Here is a 13,983-nt window from a genome sequence, read left to right as displayed (position 1 = left end):
GGCTCGTTAGTCTGAATCTATAGTTTCTATGTATCAGTGTAAATTCTTTCCAAACACCGGTTAATGGAGATCATTTAGCTAGATATGCCAGGGGTTGGATTTCCAGGGCAATTGTGCAAATATTGGCAGGGCTCTCTTTTCTTCAGCTTGTTCCAGGTAAAAGAAACAGACACATGAAATAAAGTAGGTAATAATGTTCAAAGAGGGAGGAGAAAATAGATTAGGAGACACACAGAAATGAGAGAGACCTCCGTGTACTGTAATATATTTGTCTCCCTTTTTATATCACAGTTTCACAATTCCTGCAACTTTTTCATCTCATATCTCATGAAAAAAGGCTAATGAGGAAGAGATCATGTGTAACAACCATTACAGATGATAACTTTGTCATTAGAATAGATATGTCCCTGCTTGGAATCTATTGTTTGTGATGGTAAAAGGCATACAGTCTGTGAAGATTCTTCATTGTGATGACAACTGACTATGATACGTTCATACATTTAACTATAGGTCAGGCAAGTAACACTGTGTGAGCTCACCACCTATATTTTCTTAGGTATAACGGACTTGCAAATGAGTACATATCTAGCTATTAAGGGCTGATCAAATATTGCTTTAGATTTAGTGTTTAGTCATTTGATTCTCTGTGTTGAAGAGGACAAATTACTTTCCTATATAGTCTTACGTATATTATCAAGCTATATTAGTAATGGAAAAGGAACATAAAACTTACTTTGTGCATTCACAGACTTTCCACAATAGCTGAAATGGACTATTAGCAATTAGAAACTAGAAAAAAGAAGAGAGAAAAATTTAGGTCAACACATAAGCCATGAAAACAACAACATACCAAGTAATACATTGTTTTTGTCTTTCCATAGGGACACAGCCATAAAGCTGTCACATTAGGTTTAAAGGAGTAAAAGAACACGAACCTTTTATTAAAGTACTGTAACTCAGGAACACGCACGTCATCAAACTGATACATATGCCTGTCTGCAAGATATTCATTTCCTATACTATGGAGAATCTATTTAATCTCTAAAAAGAGATCATATTCACAATGCTGTTTGAATTCCGAAGTATCATTCAGATTTCAAGCACTGTTTTTCATTGCCTCTCCACCACAAATAAGCAGGCCCCTGGGAAAGGGACATGGTGCAATACTTACACTATGTAGTTTACATAGATAATGAAAATACACCTAGGACATATGAGGGTATCTGTCCAATTGTTACATCATGTGATTTAAAAAATCCTGTTTGTCTCCCAACACAAAAAAACCTTTCCTGAGATGTTTCAACCAATATCAGTATATTTTTATTCTTCTTTCCAAAATGAATACTAATTAGTTTCACAAGAATGAAAAAAATAGGAAATACGAAATCAATGAGATTCACTTAAATCCGCTTAGGATTCCTGAGCCCATGGGGGGGGGGGGGAGGTTACAAATATAAATCAAACAGAAAAGTCAAAGGTTGGTTCAACTACTTAACGTAGGTAATGCATTTGTGGGGGGGTCATGGTAGCAAGCCTTAGGCCCCACCCACAAGATACATCCATCCCTTTAGACTGGACAGGAAGAGTTGGCAATAGGGTTGCCAGCACCGCCTCAGTAAATACTAGGAAAAATGGTGCCTAGGAAGGGTGGGGCTTTGGGAAGATGTGAGTTTCACGTGACACACTAGGAATTTCAACTAATCTTTATGATAAAGACCATAGAAACCCAGGAAAATTCTTACAAGGCACTATGGAGGCCATTTTCCAGGTATTTTTCTCCCACTGTTTATAATTTCTCCTGCCAAAGGAAGGAGTTTATTTACCATTGGTGGACAAATGGCAAGCCTAGTTGGCAACCAACTAACCCAGCTGCTGGTAACACATTTAGTGTATATGTTAGATCAATAGACAGCTTTAAAACTGAGTTCCCTGGATGCATCCAGAATGAAAGGACTCTTATCTCCAACCCACCCTGGGACCCAACTGAGACTCAAACTCCTTAGCAAGAGAACTTTACCTCCAGCCCTGCCCACATACTGGGACCCTTTATTTAAAGAGCTGGCAATCCCATTGATATGTCATACATAGCATGAGGCTGGAAACTGGTGGGAGACTGATCTGTTAGGGAAGCCCTCAAAGACAATGTAATCACATTTCTGGTGCCACAATGACTTCACTTATGGTGCAACCTGAACTGATGTCACTGCATCTCTGGAAATGTTCTAGCATTTGGACAAAATTCTGTGGTTTAACCATAGAATTTGACTGAATGCTGGAGCATCATCAGCACTGCAGTGACATCATTCCAGTCACACCAGAAATGACATTATCACAATGGGATGTTGGTGATTGTCCTGCCCGTCCCCCCCCCATTTTTCTCTCACCACACATTTTTCTACTACCACCCAGCTGAACAGTGACAGGAAGTGCCACATAGAGAAGGAACCTGGCAACCCTACATAAAAGCAAGGCCTATACACACAGAAACATCCTACTACCTAAAAGCCAAGCTGTACTGGCGACGACTCACTTTTTATCCTGGCGCAGGATAAAAAGGTGGGTGCGCCTGCACCAGGATAAAAGGTGAGTTGTTGGCGCAGTGTGGTGCACCGTTGTGGGGCTTTGGGAGGGCTGCACTGGGCCTCTCTGCCCTCTGTGGGGCCATGGAGGCAGCGGGAAGGCTGCATGGGGGGGGCAGGGCCGCACAATGGCAGCAAGGCCCAGCATGGCAGCAGCCCTGCAGCAAGCCCCAAGCAGGCCAGGGTAGCATGATGGGCCCTGGAGTGCTCCTGTGCTCTGCAGCGGGCCAATTATGGTCCATTTGAGGCCAAATTGGGCCTGTTTGGGGCCAAAATCGGCCCACTGCAGAGCACAGGAGCTGTTTTCTAGAGCCCTTTTTTAAGGGGCGAGGAGGCAGTGGGAAGGCCTGGCGGCTCGGCCCACAACAGTGGCCCATTGGGGACAGGGCGATGGAGCAGGGTCACATGGCCCTCCCAAGTCCCCACTGCTAGAGCCTGTTGTATTGTTTCACATAATGGCTCTGGTGCTAGTAGAAGCATAAAGCTGGAAGGGATCCCTAGTGTCATCTAGTCAAACCCCATGAACAATGTAGGAAATTCACAGCAACCTCTTCTACTCTGACCACTGCTTTATGCCCAGTGGAAGGCAAAAAACCTCCAGGATCCCTGACCAATGTGGCCTGGAAGAAAATCCTTTCTGTCTGAAGTGGTCATTGGCATTAACCTGGCCATACAAGAAAGGGCCATGAAAGCCTAGCACCAGCTCATCTCTTCCTACTCTCCCTGTTACAATCTGCCCAGATTCATACTGAGGGTCAAAATACACAAGACGCACGGGTGAGTGTCGTATCCTGCAAGGATCCCTGGGAATTGTAGTTAAAAAAACCCCAGCCGCTCATGTGAATCTCAGTGAGGGACTTTCTGTCTCACATACACACTCTCTCTCTTTCAAAAATCCTCTGGAGAGCTCAGGATGGGGTTGGGGGGTTGGGAACAACATAACAAGAGGCAGGAAAAAAGCCAAAGTGTTTTGCAAGCAAGACAGAAACCCAGTTCCTCCCATTCTTCTTCTCCTGGCAGGGTCCTGTTACATCTCTCCTGTCCGCCCCTTGTCTTTGAGCTCCTGAAGGAAAACCAACAGATTGGATTTTTGAAAGAGAGAATCTCTCCAGTTGAGCAGCTGTTCTTTGCAAGAAAATCCACTTCGCTCGGTTTTCCTCCAGTTACTTGAGGGTGGTTGTGTTAATACTACTATTCCCAGGAAAGCTTGCGGGACCAATCAAGTGCTCTTTACAAGTAATTTGTCTTGTGTGTTTCCACTCAGAGACATAGAATCAGCATTGCTGTCAGATGAGCATCTAGCCTACTCTTAAAAACCTCCAAAGGAGAGCCCACCACCTACGGAGGAAGCCTATTCCCCTGAAGAACTGCTCGGTCAGAAGTGCTTCCTAAAGTTTAGTCAAAAACTATTTTGATTGCATTTTAATGCTTTGGTTCTGGTCCAACTCTCTGGGGCAACAGAAAACAACCCCGTTCCATCCTCTGTGTGACAGCTCTTAAAATACTTGAAAAGGGCTATCATATCACTTCTCAGTTGCTTCCTCTCCAAGCTAACCATACCCAGATTCTTCAACCTTTCCTCATAGGACTTGGTCTCTAGACCCCTCACCATCTTTGATGCCCTACTTTGGACATATTCCATCTTATCAACATCCTTCTTAAACTATGATGCTCCAAACACAGTACTTCAGGTAAGGTCGAATCAGAGCAAAGTGATACCATACTTCACGTTATCTGGACACTATACATCTGTTCATGCAGCCCAAAATTACATTTGCCTTTTAGCTACTGCATTACACTGCTAACTCATATTCAGTGTATGGTCTACTAAGACCCCTAGATCCTTTTCATATGTACTTCTGCCAAGACAAGTCTCCCATAGCTTGCCTGTCCCCAGTGAGAGCAGGGGATTCCCCGCCTCCAGCCGCCGCTTCTGCCACCTCTCATCTGCTCAGTGGGGTGAAAGAAAGGTGTGGGAAAGTGTTAGGGGGATTAACTATGCTCCCACGTACTCCAGAGTGCCCCTGTGTCACGTCAGGAATGACGTCATTCCAAGCAAGACACAGAAGTAAGGGTTTGGAGCCAATTTTCATTTTATTGGCCCCCGGCGCAACCCACTACTTCTAAGTCACACCAGGAATGACATCATTCCTGGTGTAATGTGGGGCACTCTGCAGCACATGCAAGGATTCCCTCCCGCACGACTCCCCTGCATGCCCCATCCACTGGTTTGGCCCCCCAAGTGACCAGGCAACCCTAAGTCTCCCCCATCCTATAATTATACATTTGATTTTTCTTATCTAAATGCAGAACTTCATATTTATCTCTGTTGAAATTCATTTTGTTAGTTTTAATCCAGTTTTCTACCCTGTGAAGATCATCCTGAATCTTGATTCTATCTTTTACTGTAGTCGCTATTCCTCCCAATTTAGTATCATCTGCTTATTTAATTACTATCCCTTCTACTTCGTCATCAACGTTATTTATAAAGATGTTGACAAACAAAAGAACCCAGGACAGATTCCCTGAAGCACTCCACTTGTCACTCCTCTCCAAGAGGATGAGGAACCATTTACAAGCACTCTTTGGGTATGATCTGTCAGCCATTACAAATCTACCTAAAAGTAGTAAGATTCAAATCATATTTTACCAACTTGTCAACAAGAATATCATATGGAACCTTATCAAAAGCTTTATGGAAATCAAGTTAAACTATGTCCACAGCATTCCCCTGATCCAACAAAGTAGTAACTCTCTCAAAAAGGAGATAAGTTTAGTCTGATATATTAGTTCTTGAGGAACCCATGCTCACTCTTAGTACTCAAAGCCATCTTTTCTAAATGATCAAGGACTGTTTGATTACTTGTTCTAAATATTTTCCAGATATGGATGTCAAGCTCCTAGCAAGAGGTACACCTCAATAACATTTCAGGTTTGTTATCAGGTATTGTGTACAAGTATATACAATGATAGAATCTCTACTTCCATTCTAAGCCTTTGTTAACACCTGATTATTCAGCATTCTCAAAATTAGCTTAATAAAAAAATCATACCATCCATTTATCACTACATAGACAAGTTACATGAGTCCAAGAAAGTATCTTACTCAAAGATAAGTAGGTCACAAGAAAAGAGCCCCTTCAAAGAAGAAGCTCCCAATGGATTCAACTTCTCATATTTATAGGGTTTCAAAATCATATCCTAACTGTCCCTCTTCATAAATCCAGAGGAGTTAGCCGTGTTAGTCTGTAGTAGCAAAATCAAAAAGGCTCACTCTTCGCTAATTCATTATTTTATAACTTCAAACACCATACAAGGTTATCTATATTTGAAGCATCTTCACAAATTATACAGAAATTGTTAGTTCTTGCTACATTATATATTTACAAATTTTATGTAAAATTAGTGATTACAAGTTTTCCATACGCATTAATATCTTTTGGCCCTCAACCAGTACACCCATCCTTGACTCGTATCTTTACTTCTGTGAAGTTAGACATTCTTGCCATTCTCAAATGTTCTCTGCACCTCGGCTTTAGCACATGGTATCTATTGATATGGGTTAGATGGCTCTTCTAATTTACACAAGTCCATACAACTGTGTTACTCCTCTGTTTTGTGCCCTTCTCCGAGGTTATTCTATTGTAGGCCACCAGGTCTCGAGGGACCTGGCACTCACCTTTGTGTTGTTCCTTGTGCATACTTTATGAACACACTCCCAAGCCTGTTCATGTCACTTTGCAGCAGGCCCATTTGGGCCCCAAATGGACCCAATTTGGTCCATTTGGGGCCCAAATCAGCCCACTGCAAAGCACGGGAGTGCTGTCAGGGCAGGATGATGGTATCCTGTTCCCCAGCCTTTCCCCTCCACCAGCCAGGTGAGTGGTGGCAGGAGGTGGAGAGTGGGATCAGGGGATCCCCTGCCCCCACCAGGGGACCTGGTATCCCTACCTTCTTAGCATGTCTAGCTGAGGAGTCAGGGTAGCTTTGTTTCCGCAGACATTTTGTATGATCTTCTTGGTCAAATTCTGCAGAACTTCCTCTATATTTCTAGCATTATATATCTCTATTTTGAGATGTCTCCCATTATTATTTGTCCCAACCTATAAGCCAGTTCTAGGGCTGCCAGACCCCCATTGTGGGCCCCTGCGGAGCGCAGAAACGCTCCCATGCTCCACAGGGGTCTTAAACGGGCCCGATCCGTGCCAAAATGGGCGCGGATTGGGCCCATTTTGGCATGGATTGGGCCCGTTGTGGGCCCCTGCGGAGCGCAGGAGTGTTCCCATACACGCCCAAACGGTCTGCGTGGTGACATCACTAAGTGACGTCATCGCGCTTGCAGGAGCGCGCGTGCGCTCCGTGCGCACGCACCCCCCCCTCAGGTAAGAGCTAGGCCCCAATCTCCCACTGGGAGATCGAGGGGGCCTGGCAACCCTAGCCAGTTCATACATGGTAGGGTTGCCAGGCCCCCTCAACCTCCCAGTGGGGGACAGGGACCTGGCACTTAACTTTGGGGAGAGTTGGGGTGAACACGCACAGAGTGTGCATGTGCCCCCACAGGCGTGATGATGTCACTTCAGGAGTGATATCATCTCGTGGCACCTGAGCAGGCCTGTTTTCGGGTGCTGTGGAGTGCTCTTGCGCTCCGCAGCGCTGGAAACAGGCTGTTCTGCCATGGATCGGGCCCGTTTTTGAGGCGCTGTGGCATGCAGGAGCGTTCCTGCACTCCATAGCACCTCAAAATGGGCCCGAAACGTGGCAGAATGGGCCCATTTTGGGCACTGTGGGGCGCAGGAGAGTTACTGCACTCCGCAGCAGCTCAAAAATGGGCCCAATCCACACCAAAATGGGCCTGTTTGGGGTGTTACGGAGTGCAGGAGCATTCTTGCGCTCTGCAGCACCTCAAAACGGGCCCGATCTATGCGCTCTACAGCACTCCTGCACTCTACAGCTGCTGAAAACAGGCCCGGTTTGCCGTGGATCAGGCCCGTTTTGAGCGCTGCACTCCACAGCGGCCCCGATCCAGGCAAAAATGGGTCCGAACCCTGTGGCTGCAGCGCACAGGAGCACACCAGGCCACGGGGGAGTGCACAAGGAAGGTGTGCGTGCCCTCACTGCTCAGGTAAGTGGGGGAGGGGTGTGGGCAGCGGGGCAGGGGATCCCACCGGTCTGGGATCCCTAATACATGGGTAGTATAATCCTCTGGCTGTTTTCTTAGACGTCACAGAGCTGGGGGGTGACAGCTTACTTCTAAGTAAGCACACATAGGAATGCAGACAGTTCCACTGTTAGGCAAAAGAACACATGACTGCAGATTGATCTATAGACCAATAAGGTAGTTCATACAAGTCCATTTAGTTCCATTAATGTCCATGTAGGTGTAGCTGAACTCCAGGCACAAGCCCTAGGAGAGTCAAAGGGTCTTATAACAAATAGAAGCCCTAATTGAAAACCGCAATGCAACCAAATAAGCTAATCTTCATGTGAAGAATATTTTATGTAGTAGCAAGAGTCCTAATCACATAAATGGAGCACAATTCAGCAGTGTCACCAGTGGCTATCAAACAGAAAGAAATATTGACAGTGTACATAAATAGCTGCTCTTGAAAGGCATACATCTGTAAAATGTGTCCTAGCAATGCTTACTAGGCAGCAATTTGCAGCATATAGACACTAGTAGACAAGTCATTTCTGTCTATGAAAATCAGTCTGATGTCTTACCTCTACCTGTTTGTACTCGAAGAATAAAAGTTTGTATAAAATGCCTAGTATAAGTATTTATTTACCACACTGATACCCATTGATACCATTGATGCCCATTGATACTGAGACCCATTGATAGCATACAAGCATAACAACCATATAAACGAAATGCCCATTGCAGTCTAAAAATTACAAGATTTCAAATTTCAGCAACCCCTCCCCAATAAAACCAATGTGTAAAAACCAATAAAAGCAACAATAAAGTTATCACATGAAAAACAGCCCTAAGAGACAATATACACAATAAAAGTGCTGAGAGGAGCATAAAAAGAATGCAGCCCAGAAGGGAGGAGCGAAGACCAGCAAATACAATAAAGTCAAAAAAATTGCATTCAGCCTCCTCCTCCCCCGCCCCAAGACCTTCCAGAAAAAGAACATCCTTACTAGCCTCTTCAAGGCCAACAATGAGGAGGCTGACCTGGCCTCCTAACTGAGGGAGGTCCAAAACTTGGAAATAGAGTTGCCAACCTCCAGGCGGGGCCTGGAGACCTCCCAGAATTACAATTGATCTCCAAACTATAGACATCAGTTCTTCTAGAGGCTGGACTCTATCACAGTATACCCCACTGAGGTCTCTTCCCCTCCTCAAACCCTGCCCTCCTCAGGGTCCACCCGCAAATCTTCAGGAACCCAGAGATGGCAACCCTACCTGGGAGCCATGGCTCAAGTGTCCTCTCCCAGAAGCTTACCAACTTTATTTAAGGCCAGCATCAGTAGAGGTTAGTGCCAACTGATCTTAAGGTATGAGTAGGTTCATACAGGTGAAGATGTCAGATACCCTCGTCCAAGGTTATGAACAACTGAAGCCAGTACAATTCTTATAAAACTGGGGCCATGTAGAATTCCCATCAACATTCCAGTTGCCATATTTTGCACTTGCTGAATTTTCCAAAACCCTTTTTTTCTCATTCATTTTTTATATTGATTGATTGATAAGATACAAGAATTAGAGAACATATAAGAATTTACAGTGTACATACAGAAACAACATGTAACAGATTATGAAAGATTTAACAATTGAAAATATTCATTACAACAATTCAAAGATAGATTTATATACTTTCGATTTAAACCAAACCTTATTATTTTCCAAATACCCAAAAAAAGGAAACCAAACCCTTTTTGAAGACAGTCACACATATTACATGCTATAGAAGTATAACCTAGATGTTACCAAGGCATGTGTAACTGAGAGCTGTCATTTTCAGAAACAACCACAGCTCAGACAAGCCTAAAAAGGCACCTAGCTACTTCAGCTACGATTTTCTCAAGAAAGCAGAGGAAGATCCAAGAGCTAGGCTGCAAACTTAATCTTTAGGGGAAGTGCAACCCCATCCAGGACAGAATGTAAACACTTGGTTTTACCTCCAACTAACAGTACTTCTGTCTTGTCTGTATTCAACAGTTTATTCTCCCACATTCAGCCCTTCACCACTTCCAGACATCGATTTAGTTATCTTTAGCTTGCCTCAGAATTAAGAAGGAAAGGAGAGAGAGAGAATTGGCGCTGTACTCCAAATCTCCCAATGACCTCTCCCAGTGCAATGGGAGACAAGCTGGGATCCTACGGCATCCCACAGGCAAAAATGTAAGGGATGGAATAATAATCTCTCAACACCACTTCTTGGAACCTATCAACTAGGTAGGACTGGAGCCACCTTGAGGCAGAACTTCCCAAGACCCATCCCAGCCAACAGACTCAGAATGATACTATGGTCAATGGCAATGAAGGCACAAGGGAGGCTAAAAACACTAACAGGTATGAACTCCTCCAGTTGGGTGCCCAGCAAAGATCAAAGGCAACTGAGGCAGTTTCCATTTCATAACCAGGCCAGAAGCCAGTCTGAAAGGTGTCTGAATTAGATTTCTGATTTTATTTTATTCCTTGTATTATCATTATCATTTATGCTTGTGGGGATGGTGGGCTAGAAATCAAATAAATAATAATAATGATGATAAATAAAATCCCTTGAGTTTTTTCCTTCATGGAGATTTTGTGCAGAGCGATTGCGCAATGCTCAACTGTAAAATGATAAATATGAGTTTCAGACTATCTTAAAGCCCGGGCTCTCATCATAGAGGCACAAGAGTTGGAAGGGGTGACAGACGCAAAAGCAAATACAGTTTTTGCACTTGATCAGATGCACTCCCCTCTTCAGTCAGACATGCAGTTTCATTAACGTAATGTAACAGGGGAAATGACAGTCCCCAATGAGCAAGCAAATCATAACAGTGGTCCACAGTGCAACAAAGGATAAGAATTACTGACTGAGCAAGCATTCACAAAGGACAAGAAAATAATTGCCCATTCCACATGGTCAGTTTAGGATGATTCAGATTCCATTCTGCTTCTCTCCATCTCCACATTTCTACAAGAGGAAAGGAGGCAGATGCAGAATCAACATTTCCCTGACTTTCCCGACTTTCTTCTGTGCGCACAGAAGGCGACTTTTTTTGGAAGCTGCTGTTGAATTACCACTTACCAGTGATACATTTTATGTATGTGCTGAATTCTTAGTCCCGAACTAGTTCTCTCCCCCCTCCCGTTTTCCTTTCCCTGGGTGCTGATTGGTTGGCCACATGATGGAAAATGCTCCCTCCCTCCCCAGCTCTCTACACACTTCTTCTTTATTATTATCAGCAAATACAGGGAAAGGGTGGGGGATAGCACAGGGTTTCAACATTGGAACATTACAACTAGACATGGGCACAATCGGAATTACGGTCTGAAAATTGCCCCGATTTTGGCGTTTGCGCCATCGGGACCGGGCTGATTGGTTCTGTCCGCGGCTCCCGGTTCAGCGGTCGGGTGGGGCGCTCTATCGGGTCTTGATCGGATCGATCAGTTTATGTTCTGGATTGCAGTCTGCAGACAGTCTGGCGCCAGCCATCTATTCCCGAGGGAATGGAGCCCCGTGGAAACGGAGCCTGGGGAATGCCGGAGCTGTTTGCCCTCCTTCTGTCACCCTGGAAACGTGAATGGAAGCCCAGCTTTCCTTGATCAGCAGGGCTTTCTTCCAACCATGGAGCAGCCAGAAAAGCACGTGCCCGTCTCGTCCATTTGGGAGAAGAGAGGGGAGGGCGGGGGAAGGGGGTGTTCTTCTGTAGCCATGGGCACTTGAACCTCATCCCTGCAAAGCCTGAGAGGCAGCTCTTACGGCCAAACACAGCCCTCCTGCGTAGCAGACCCAGGCTTTATAAATAGCCATGTGTTGCGCAACAAAGTTTCACTTTCCGCTCGCGAGTGGAGTGGGACAGAGGCGAGCTCTCGCTTGCCGCTTTTGGAGAGAGAAAGCGCAAGAGAGAGAGGGGGGGGCTTTAGCTTTGGGCTTCAGCGGATAGAGAATTAGGGAATAGGGAGCTATCTCCTCTGCTTCCAGGGCTGCTGCCTAGCTCTGGGGCCAAGCTCGGTGGGCACCTCGGCTGAGGGCTCAGGTCTGGGGGGGAGTGTTGCAGCTGGGGTTGGGCTCTATTCCTATTCTCTCTCTCTGCTTCCAGGGCTGCCGTCTAGCTCTGGGGCCAAGCTCAGTGGGCACCTCCTTGGCTGAGGGCTCACACAGTATTACACACTCTAGTGCCTGGTCACTCTAGTCTGGGGAAGCGTTGGTGGTGGGGCGCCCTCCCGCGTCGGCCTTCCCGATTCCCGATTCTGTATCGGAGACGGGACTTGATTGGCGAGGTTCGGGTACCTTGGTTCGGCGCCACCGCGGAATCACGATCAGCTAAATCAGGATTATTTTTTGGATCGTGCCCATGTCTAATTACAACGCATGCGCTGAATTTTTTTTAAAAAGTGAAGTTGGCTCCAAGAGACACATCTCAATATGTCTGCAGATGCCAGATCATGTTGGCATCATGCAGTGCAGAATGTGAGGACCTGAAGCCTATTTAGCACCAATTGGTGTGAATATCTAGAAGTGCCAGTTTAAAGTGTGCCTTGTGCAATGGGCCAGTATGTGCAGCAAAGAAAAAATGGTACAATACTATGCAAAATTTCACATGCCAACATTGGTCTCCATGAACCGTCTAGAATTCTTTTTGGAAAACACACTGTCACATGGGGGTTGGGAGATACCCACTGTGCCCAGAGCTCACAGATACTGGGCACCACAAAAAGCCCTATGCAGCAGTACCACTACCTGCTAGTACCAGTACAAACAGTGTTTCTTTGCGAACAATGTAGCATCTGGCCCTGTACTGCATGAGAGTGATTAAATATGCCCAGTATTTAATTACTGGGCATGTCCATATGCTCCTTCATTTTCTGTGACTAGGTCTTATAAATAACTTAACTCTCAGGTATCAGCAGCACTCTTTCAAGTTCACAGTGAAGCTGTGCTTTGCTCTTGGATGGTGACATCTGGAAGCTCATTGAGCACCCTGAGTCCCATTTGCCAGTGCTCACAGTTTCTATTTGCTTCAACACATAATTTGATTGCTTGTAAATGGAAGCTGTCAAGTTTTTCTGAAACTCCTACTCAAGTACTGAGACCTTGCCATCACTCTTTTCCCAACACTTATACACATGACAATGAGGTGTAAATTTAAATGTCCAGGACATACAGAGTGCTAAAAAATCAGTGTAATTATTAATATTCATAAAAAGAAAAGCAGTGAAGAGGAGACAGAGAACTCCATAAACCTCAGTTTACTAAATCCAAGGGATGTACCAGTTCACAAAACTGGACTTTGCTTGCACTCAGGCCACAGGGACAACAGGTCCAACTGTCAGAACCATCTCCAAGCTGCTGTTCTCTTCCCATGCAGGATATTCACAGAGTGAATTCTCACCGTTTAGAAAAATGTGAATTGGCCACTACTAGGTGACATCCTGACTTTTATAAAACATGCTGCATTCAGACTGTGTATACCCTACTAAAAGCAGGATTTTACATTAAGATAAATTTCATGTCTATACAGATTACTTATATTTGTTAGTATCTGTGTTTAACCATTAAACATCTAGAAGGTATAACCATCAACAAAATAAGAAACTATTCACTGAAGAAAACAAGTTGCTGGGAATTTTAGCACCATACAGTTCATGCACTTTAGTGGACACTTTTTTTAAGGACCTTAATCTTCAGTGTCAAGGATGCTGCTTTTCATCTCCATTGCGCCTGACAAACATTCATCCCAACCACTCTCAGCTGAGCCTTCTCATCTTCAATTGATTTCATGGTGAGTTAAGTGCTTGCAGCACCTAAAGTGACCAAGATCTATAGAATTCGCTCAAGGCCATGGAAGCTACTCTCAAAGTTCTCTATCATACTACCTAAGACACACCTAAAGCTTTCATGCATCAGTGTTGATATCAACAGGAACAGAACCTTTGAAATATCAGATAACGCACCATAAGTCTTGCTTGGTATTTCAACACAACAAGAGGAAACACAGCAAGCCAAACAAGTATTTTACCCAGTGATTTTGATATTATAGTAGACAGTCTTTTGTAATGCTCGGTGTTTTTTGTGGCATTATCACCAGTACTGGCATCTTTGGGGGGAGCTCTCCTGAGGGAGGAACTGATGGAAATCACTCAGTGCAACCTTATATAATGAGTTGAGTACCAACACTTTTTTTTCTTTTTACAATTACACAGTGCTTTTTTGCATCAGGTTTGCGCAGAGCTATCAATTAT

General features: G+C 44.6%; 1 protein-coding gene across 1 annotated transcript in view; it reads right to left on the bottom strand.

Annotated features, from left to right (window-relative positions):
* The window catches only part of MAPRE2 (microtubule associated protein RP/EB family member 2), a 142,766-nt gene that overhangs the window by 112,724 nt on the left and 16,059 nt on the right, over positions 1–13,983 (bottom strand). Inside the window, exon 2 of the mRNA XM_054985373.1 lies at positions 734–789. The gene's annotated coding sequence lies outside the window, so the exon portion shown is untranslated. The remainder of the gene's footprint in view (positions 1–733; positions 790–13,983) is intronic.

Source organism: Eublepharis macularius, chromosome 7, assembly GCF_028583425.1.
Source record: "Eublepharis macularius isolate TG4126 chromosome 7, MPM_Emac_v1.0, whole genome shotgun sequence".
NCBI lineage: Eukaryota > Metazoa > Chordata > Lepidosauria > Squamata > Eublepharidae > Eublepharis > Eublepharis macularius.
This window is presented reverse-complemented; position numbering and strand designations above follow the sequence as displayed.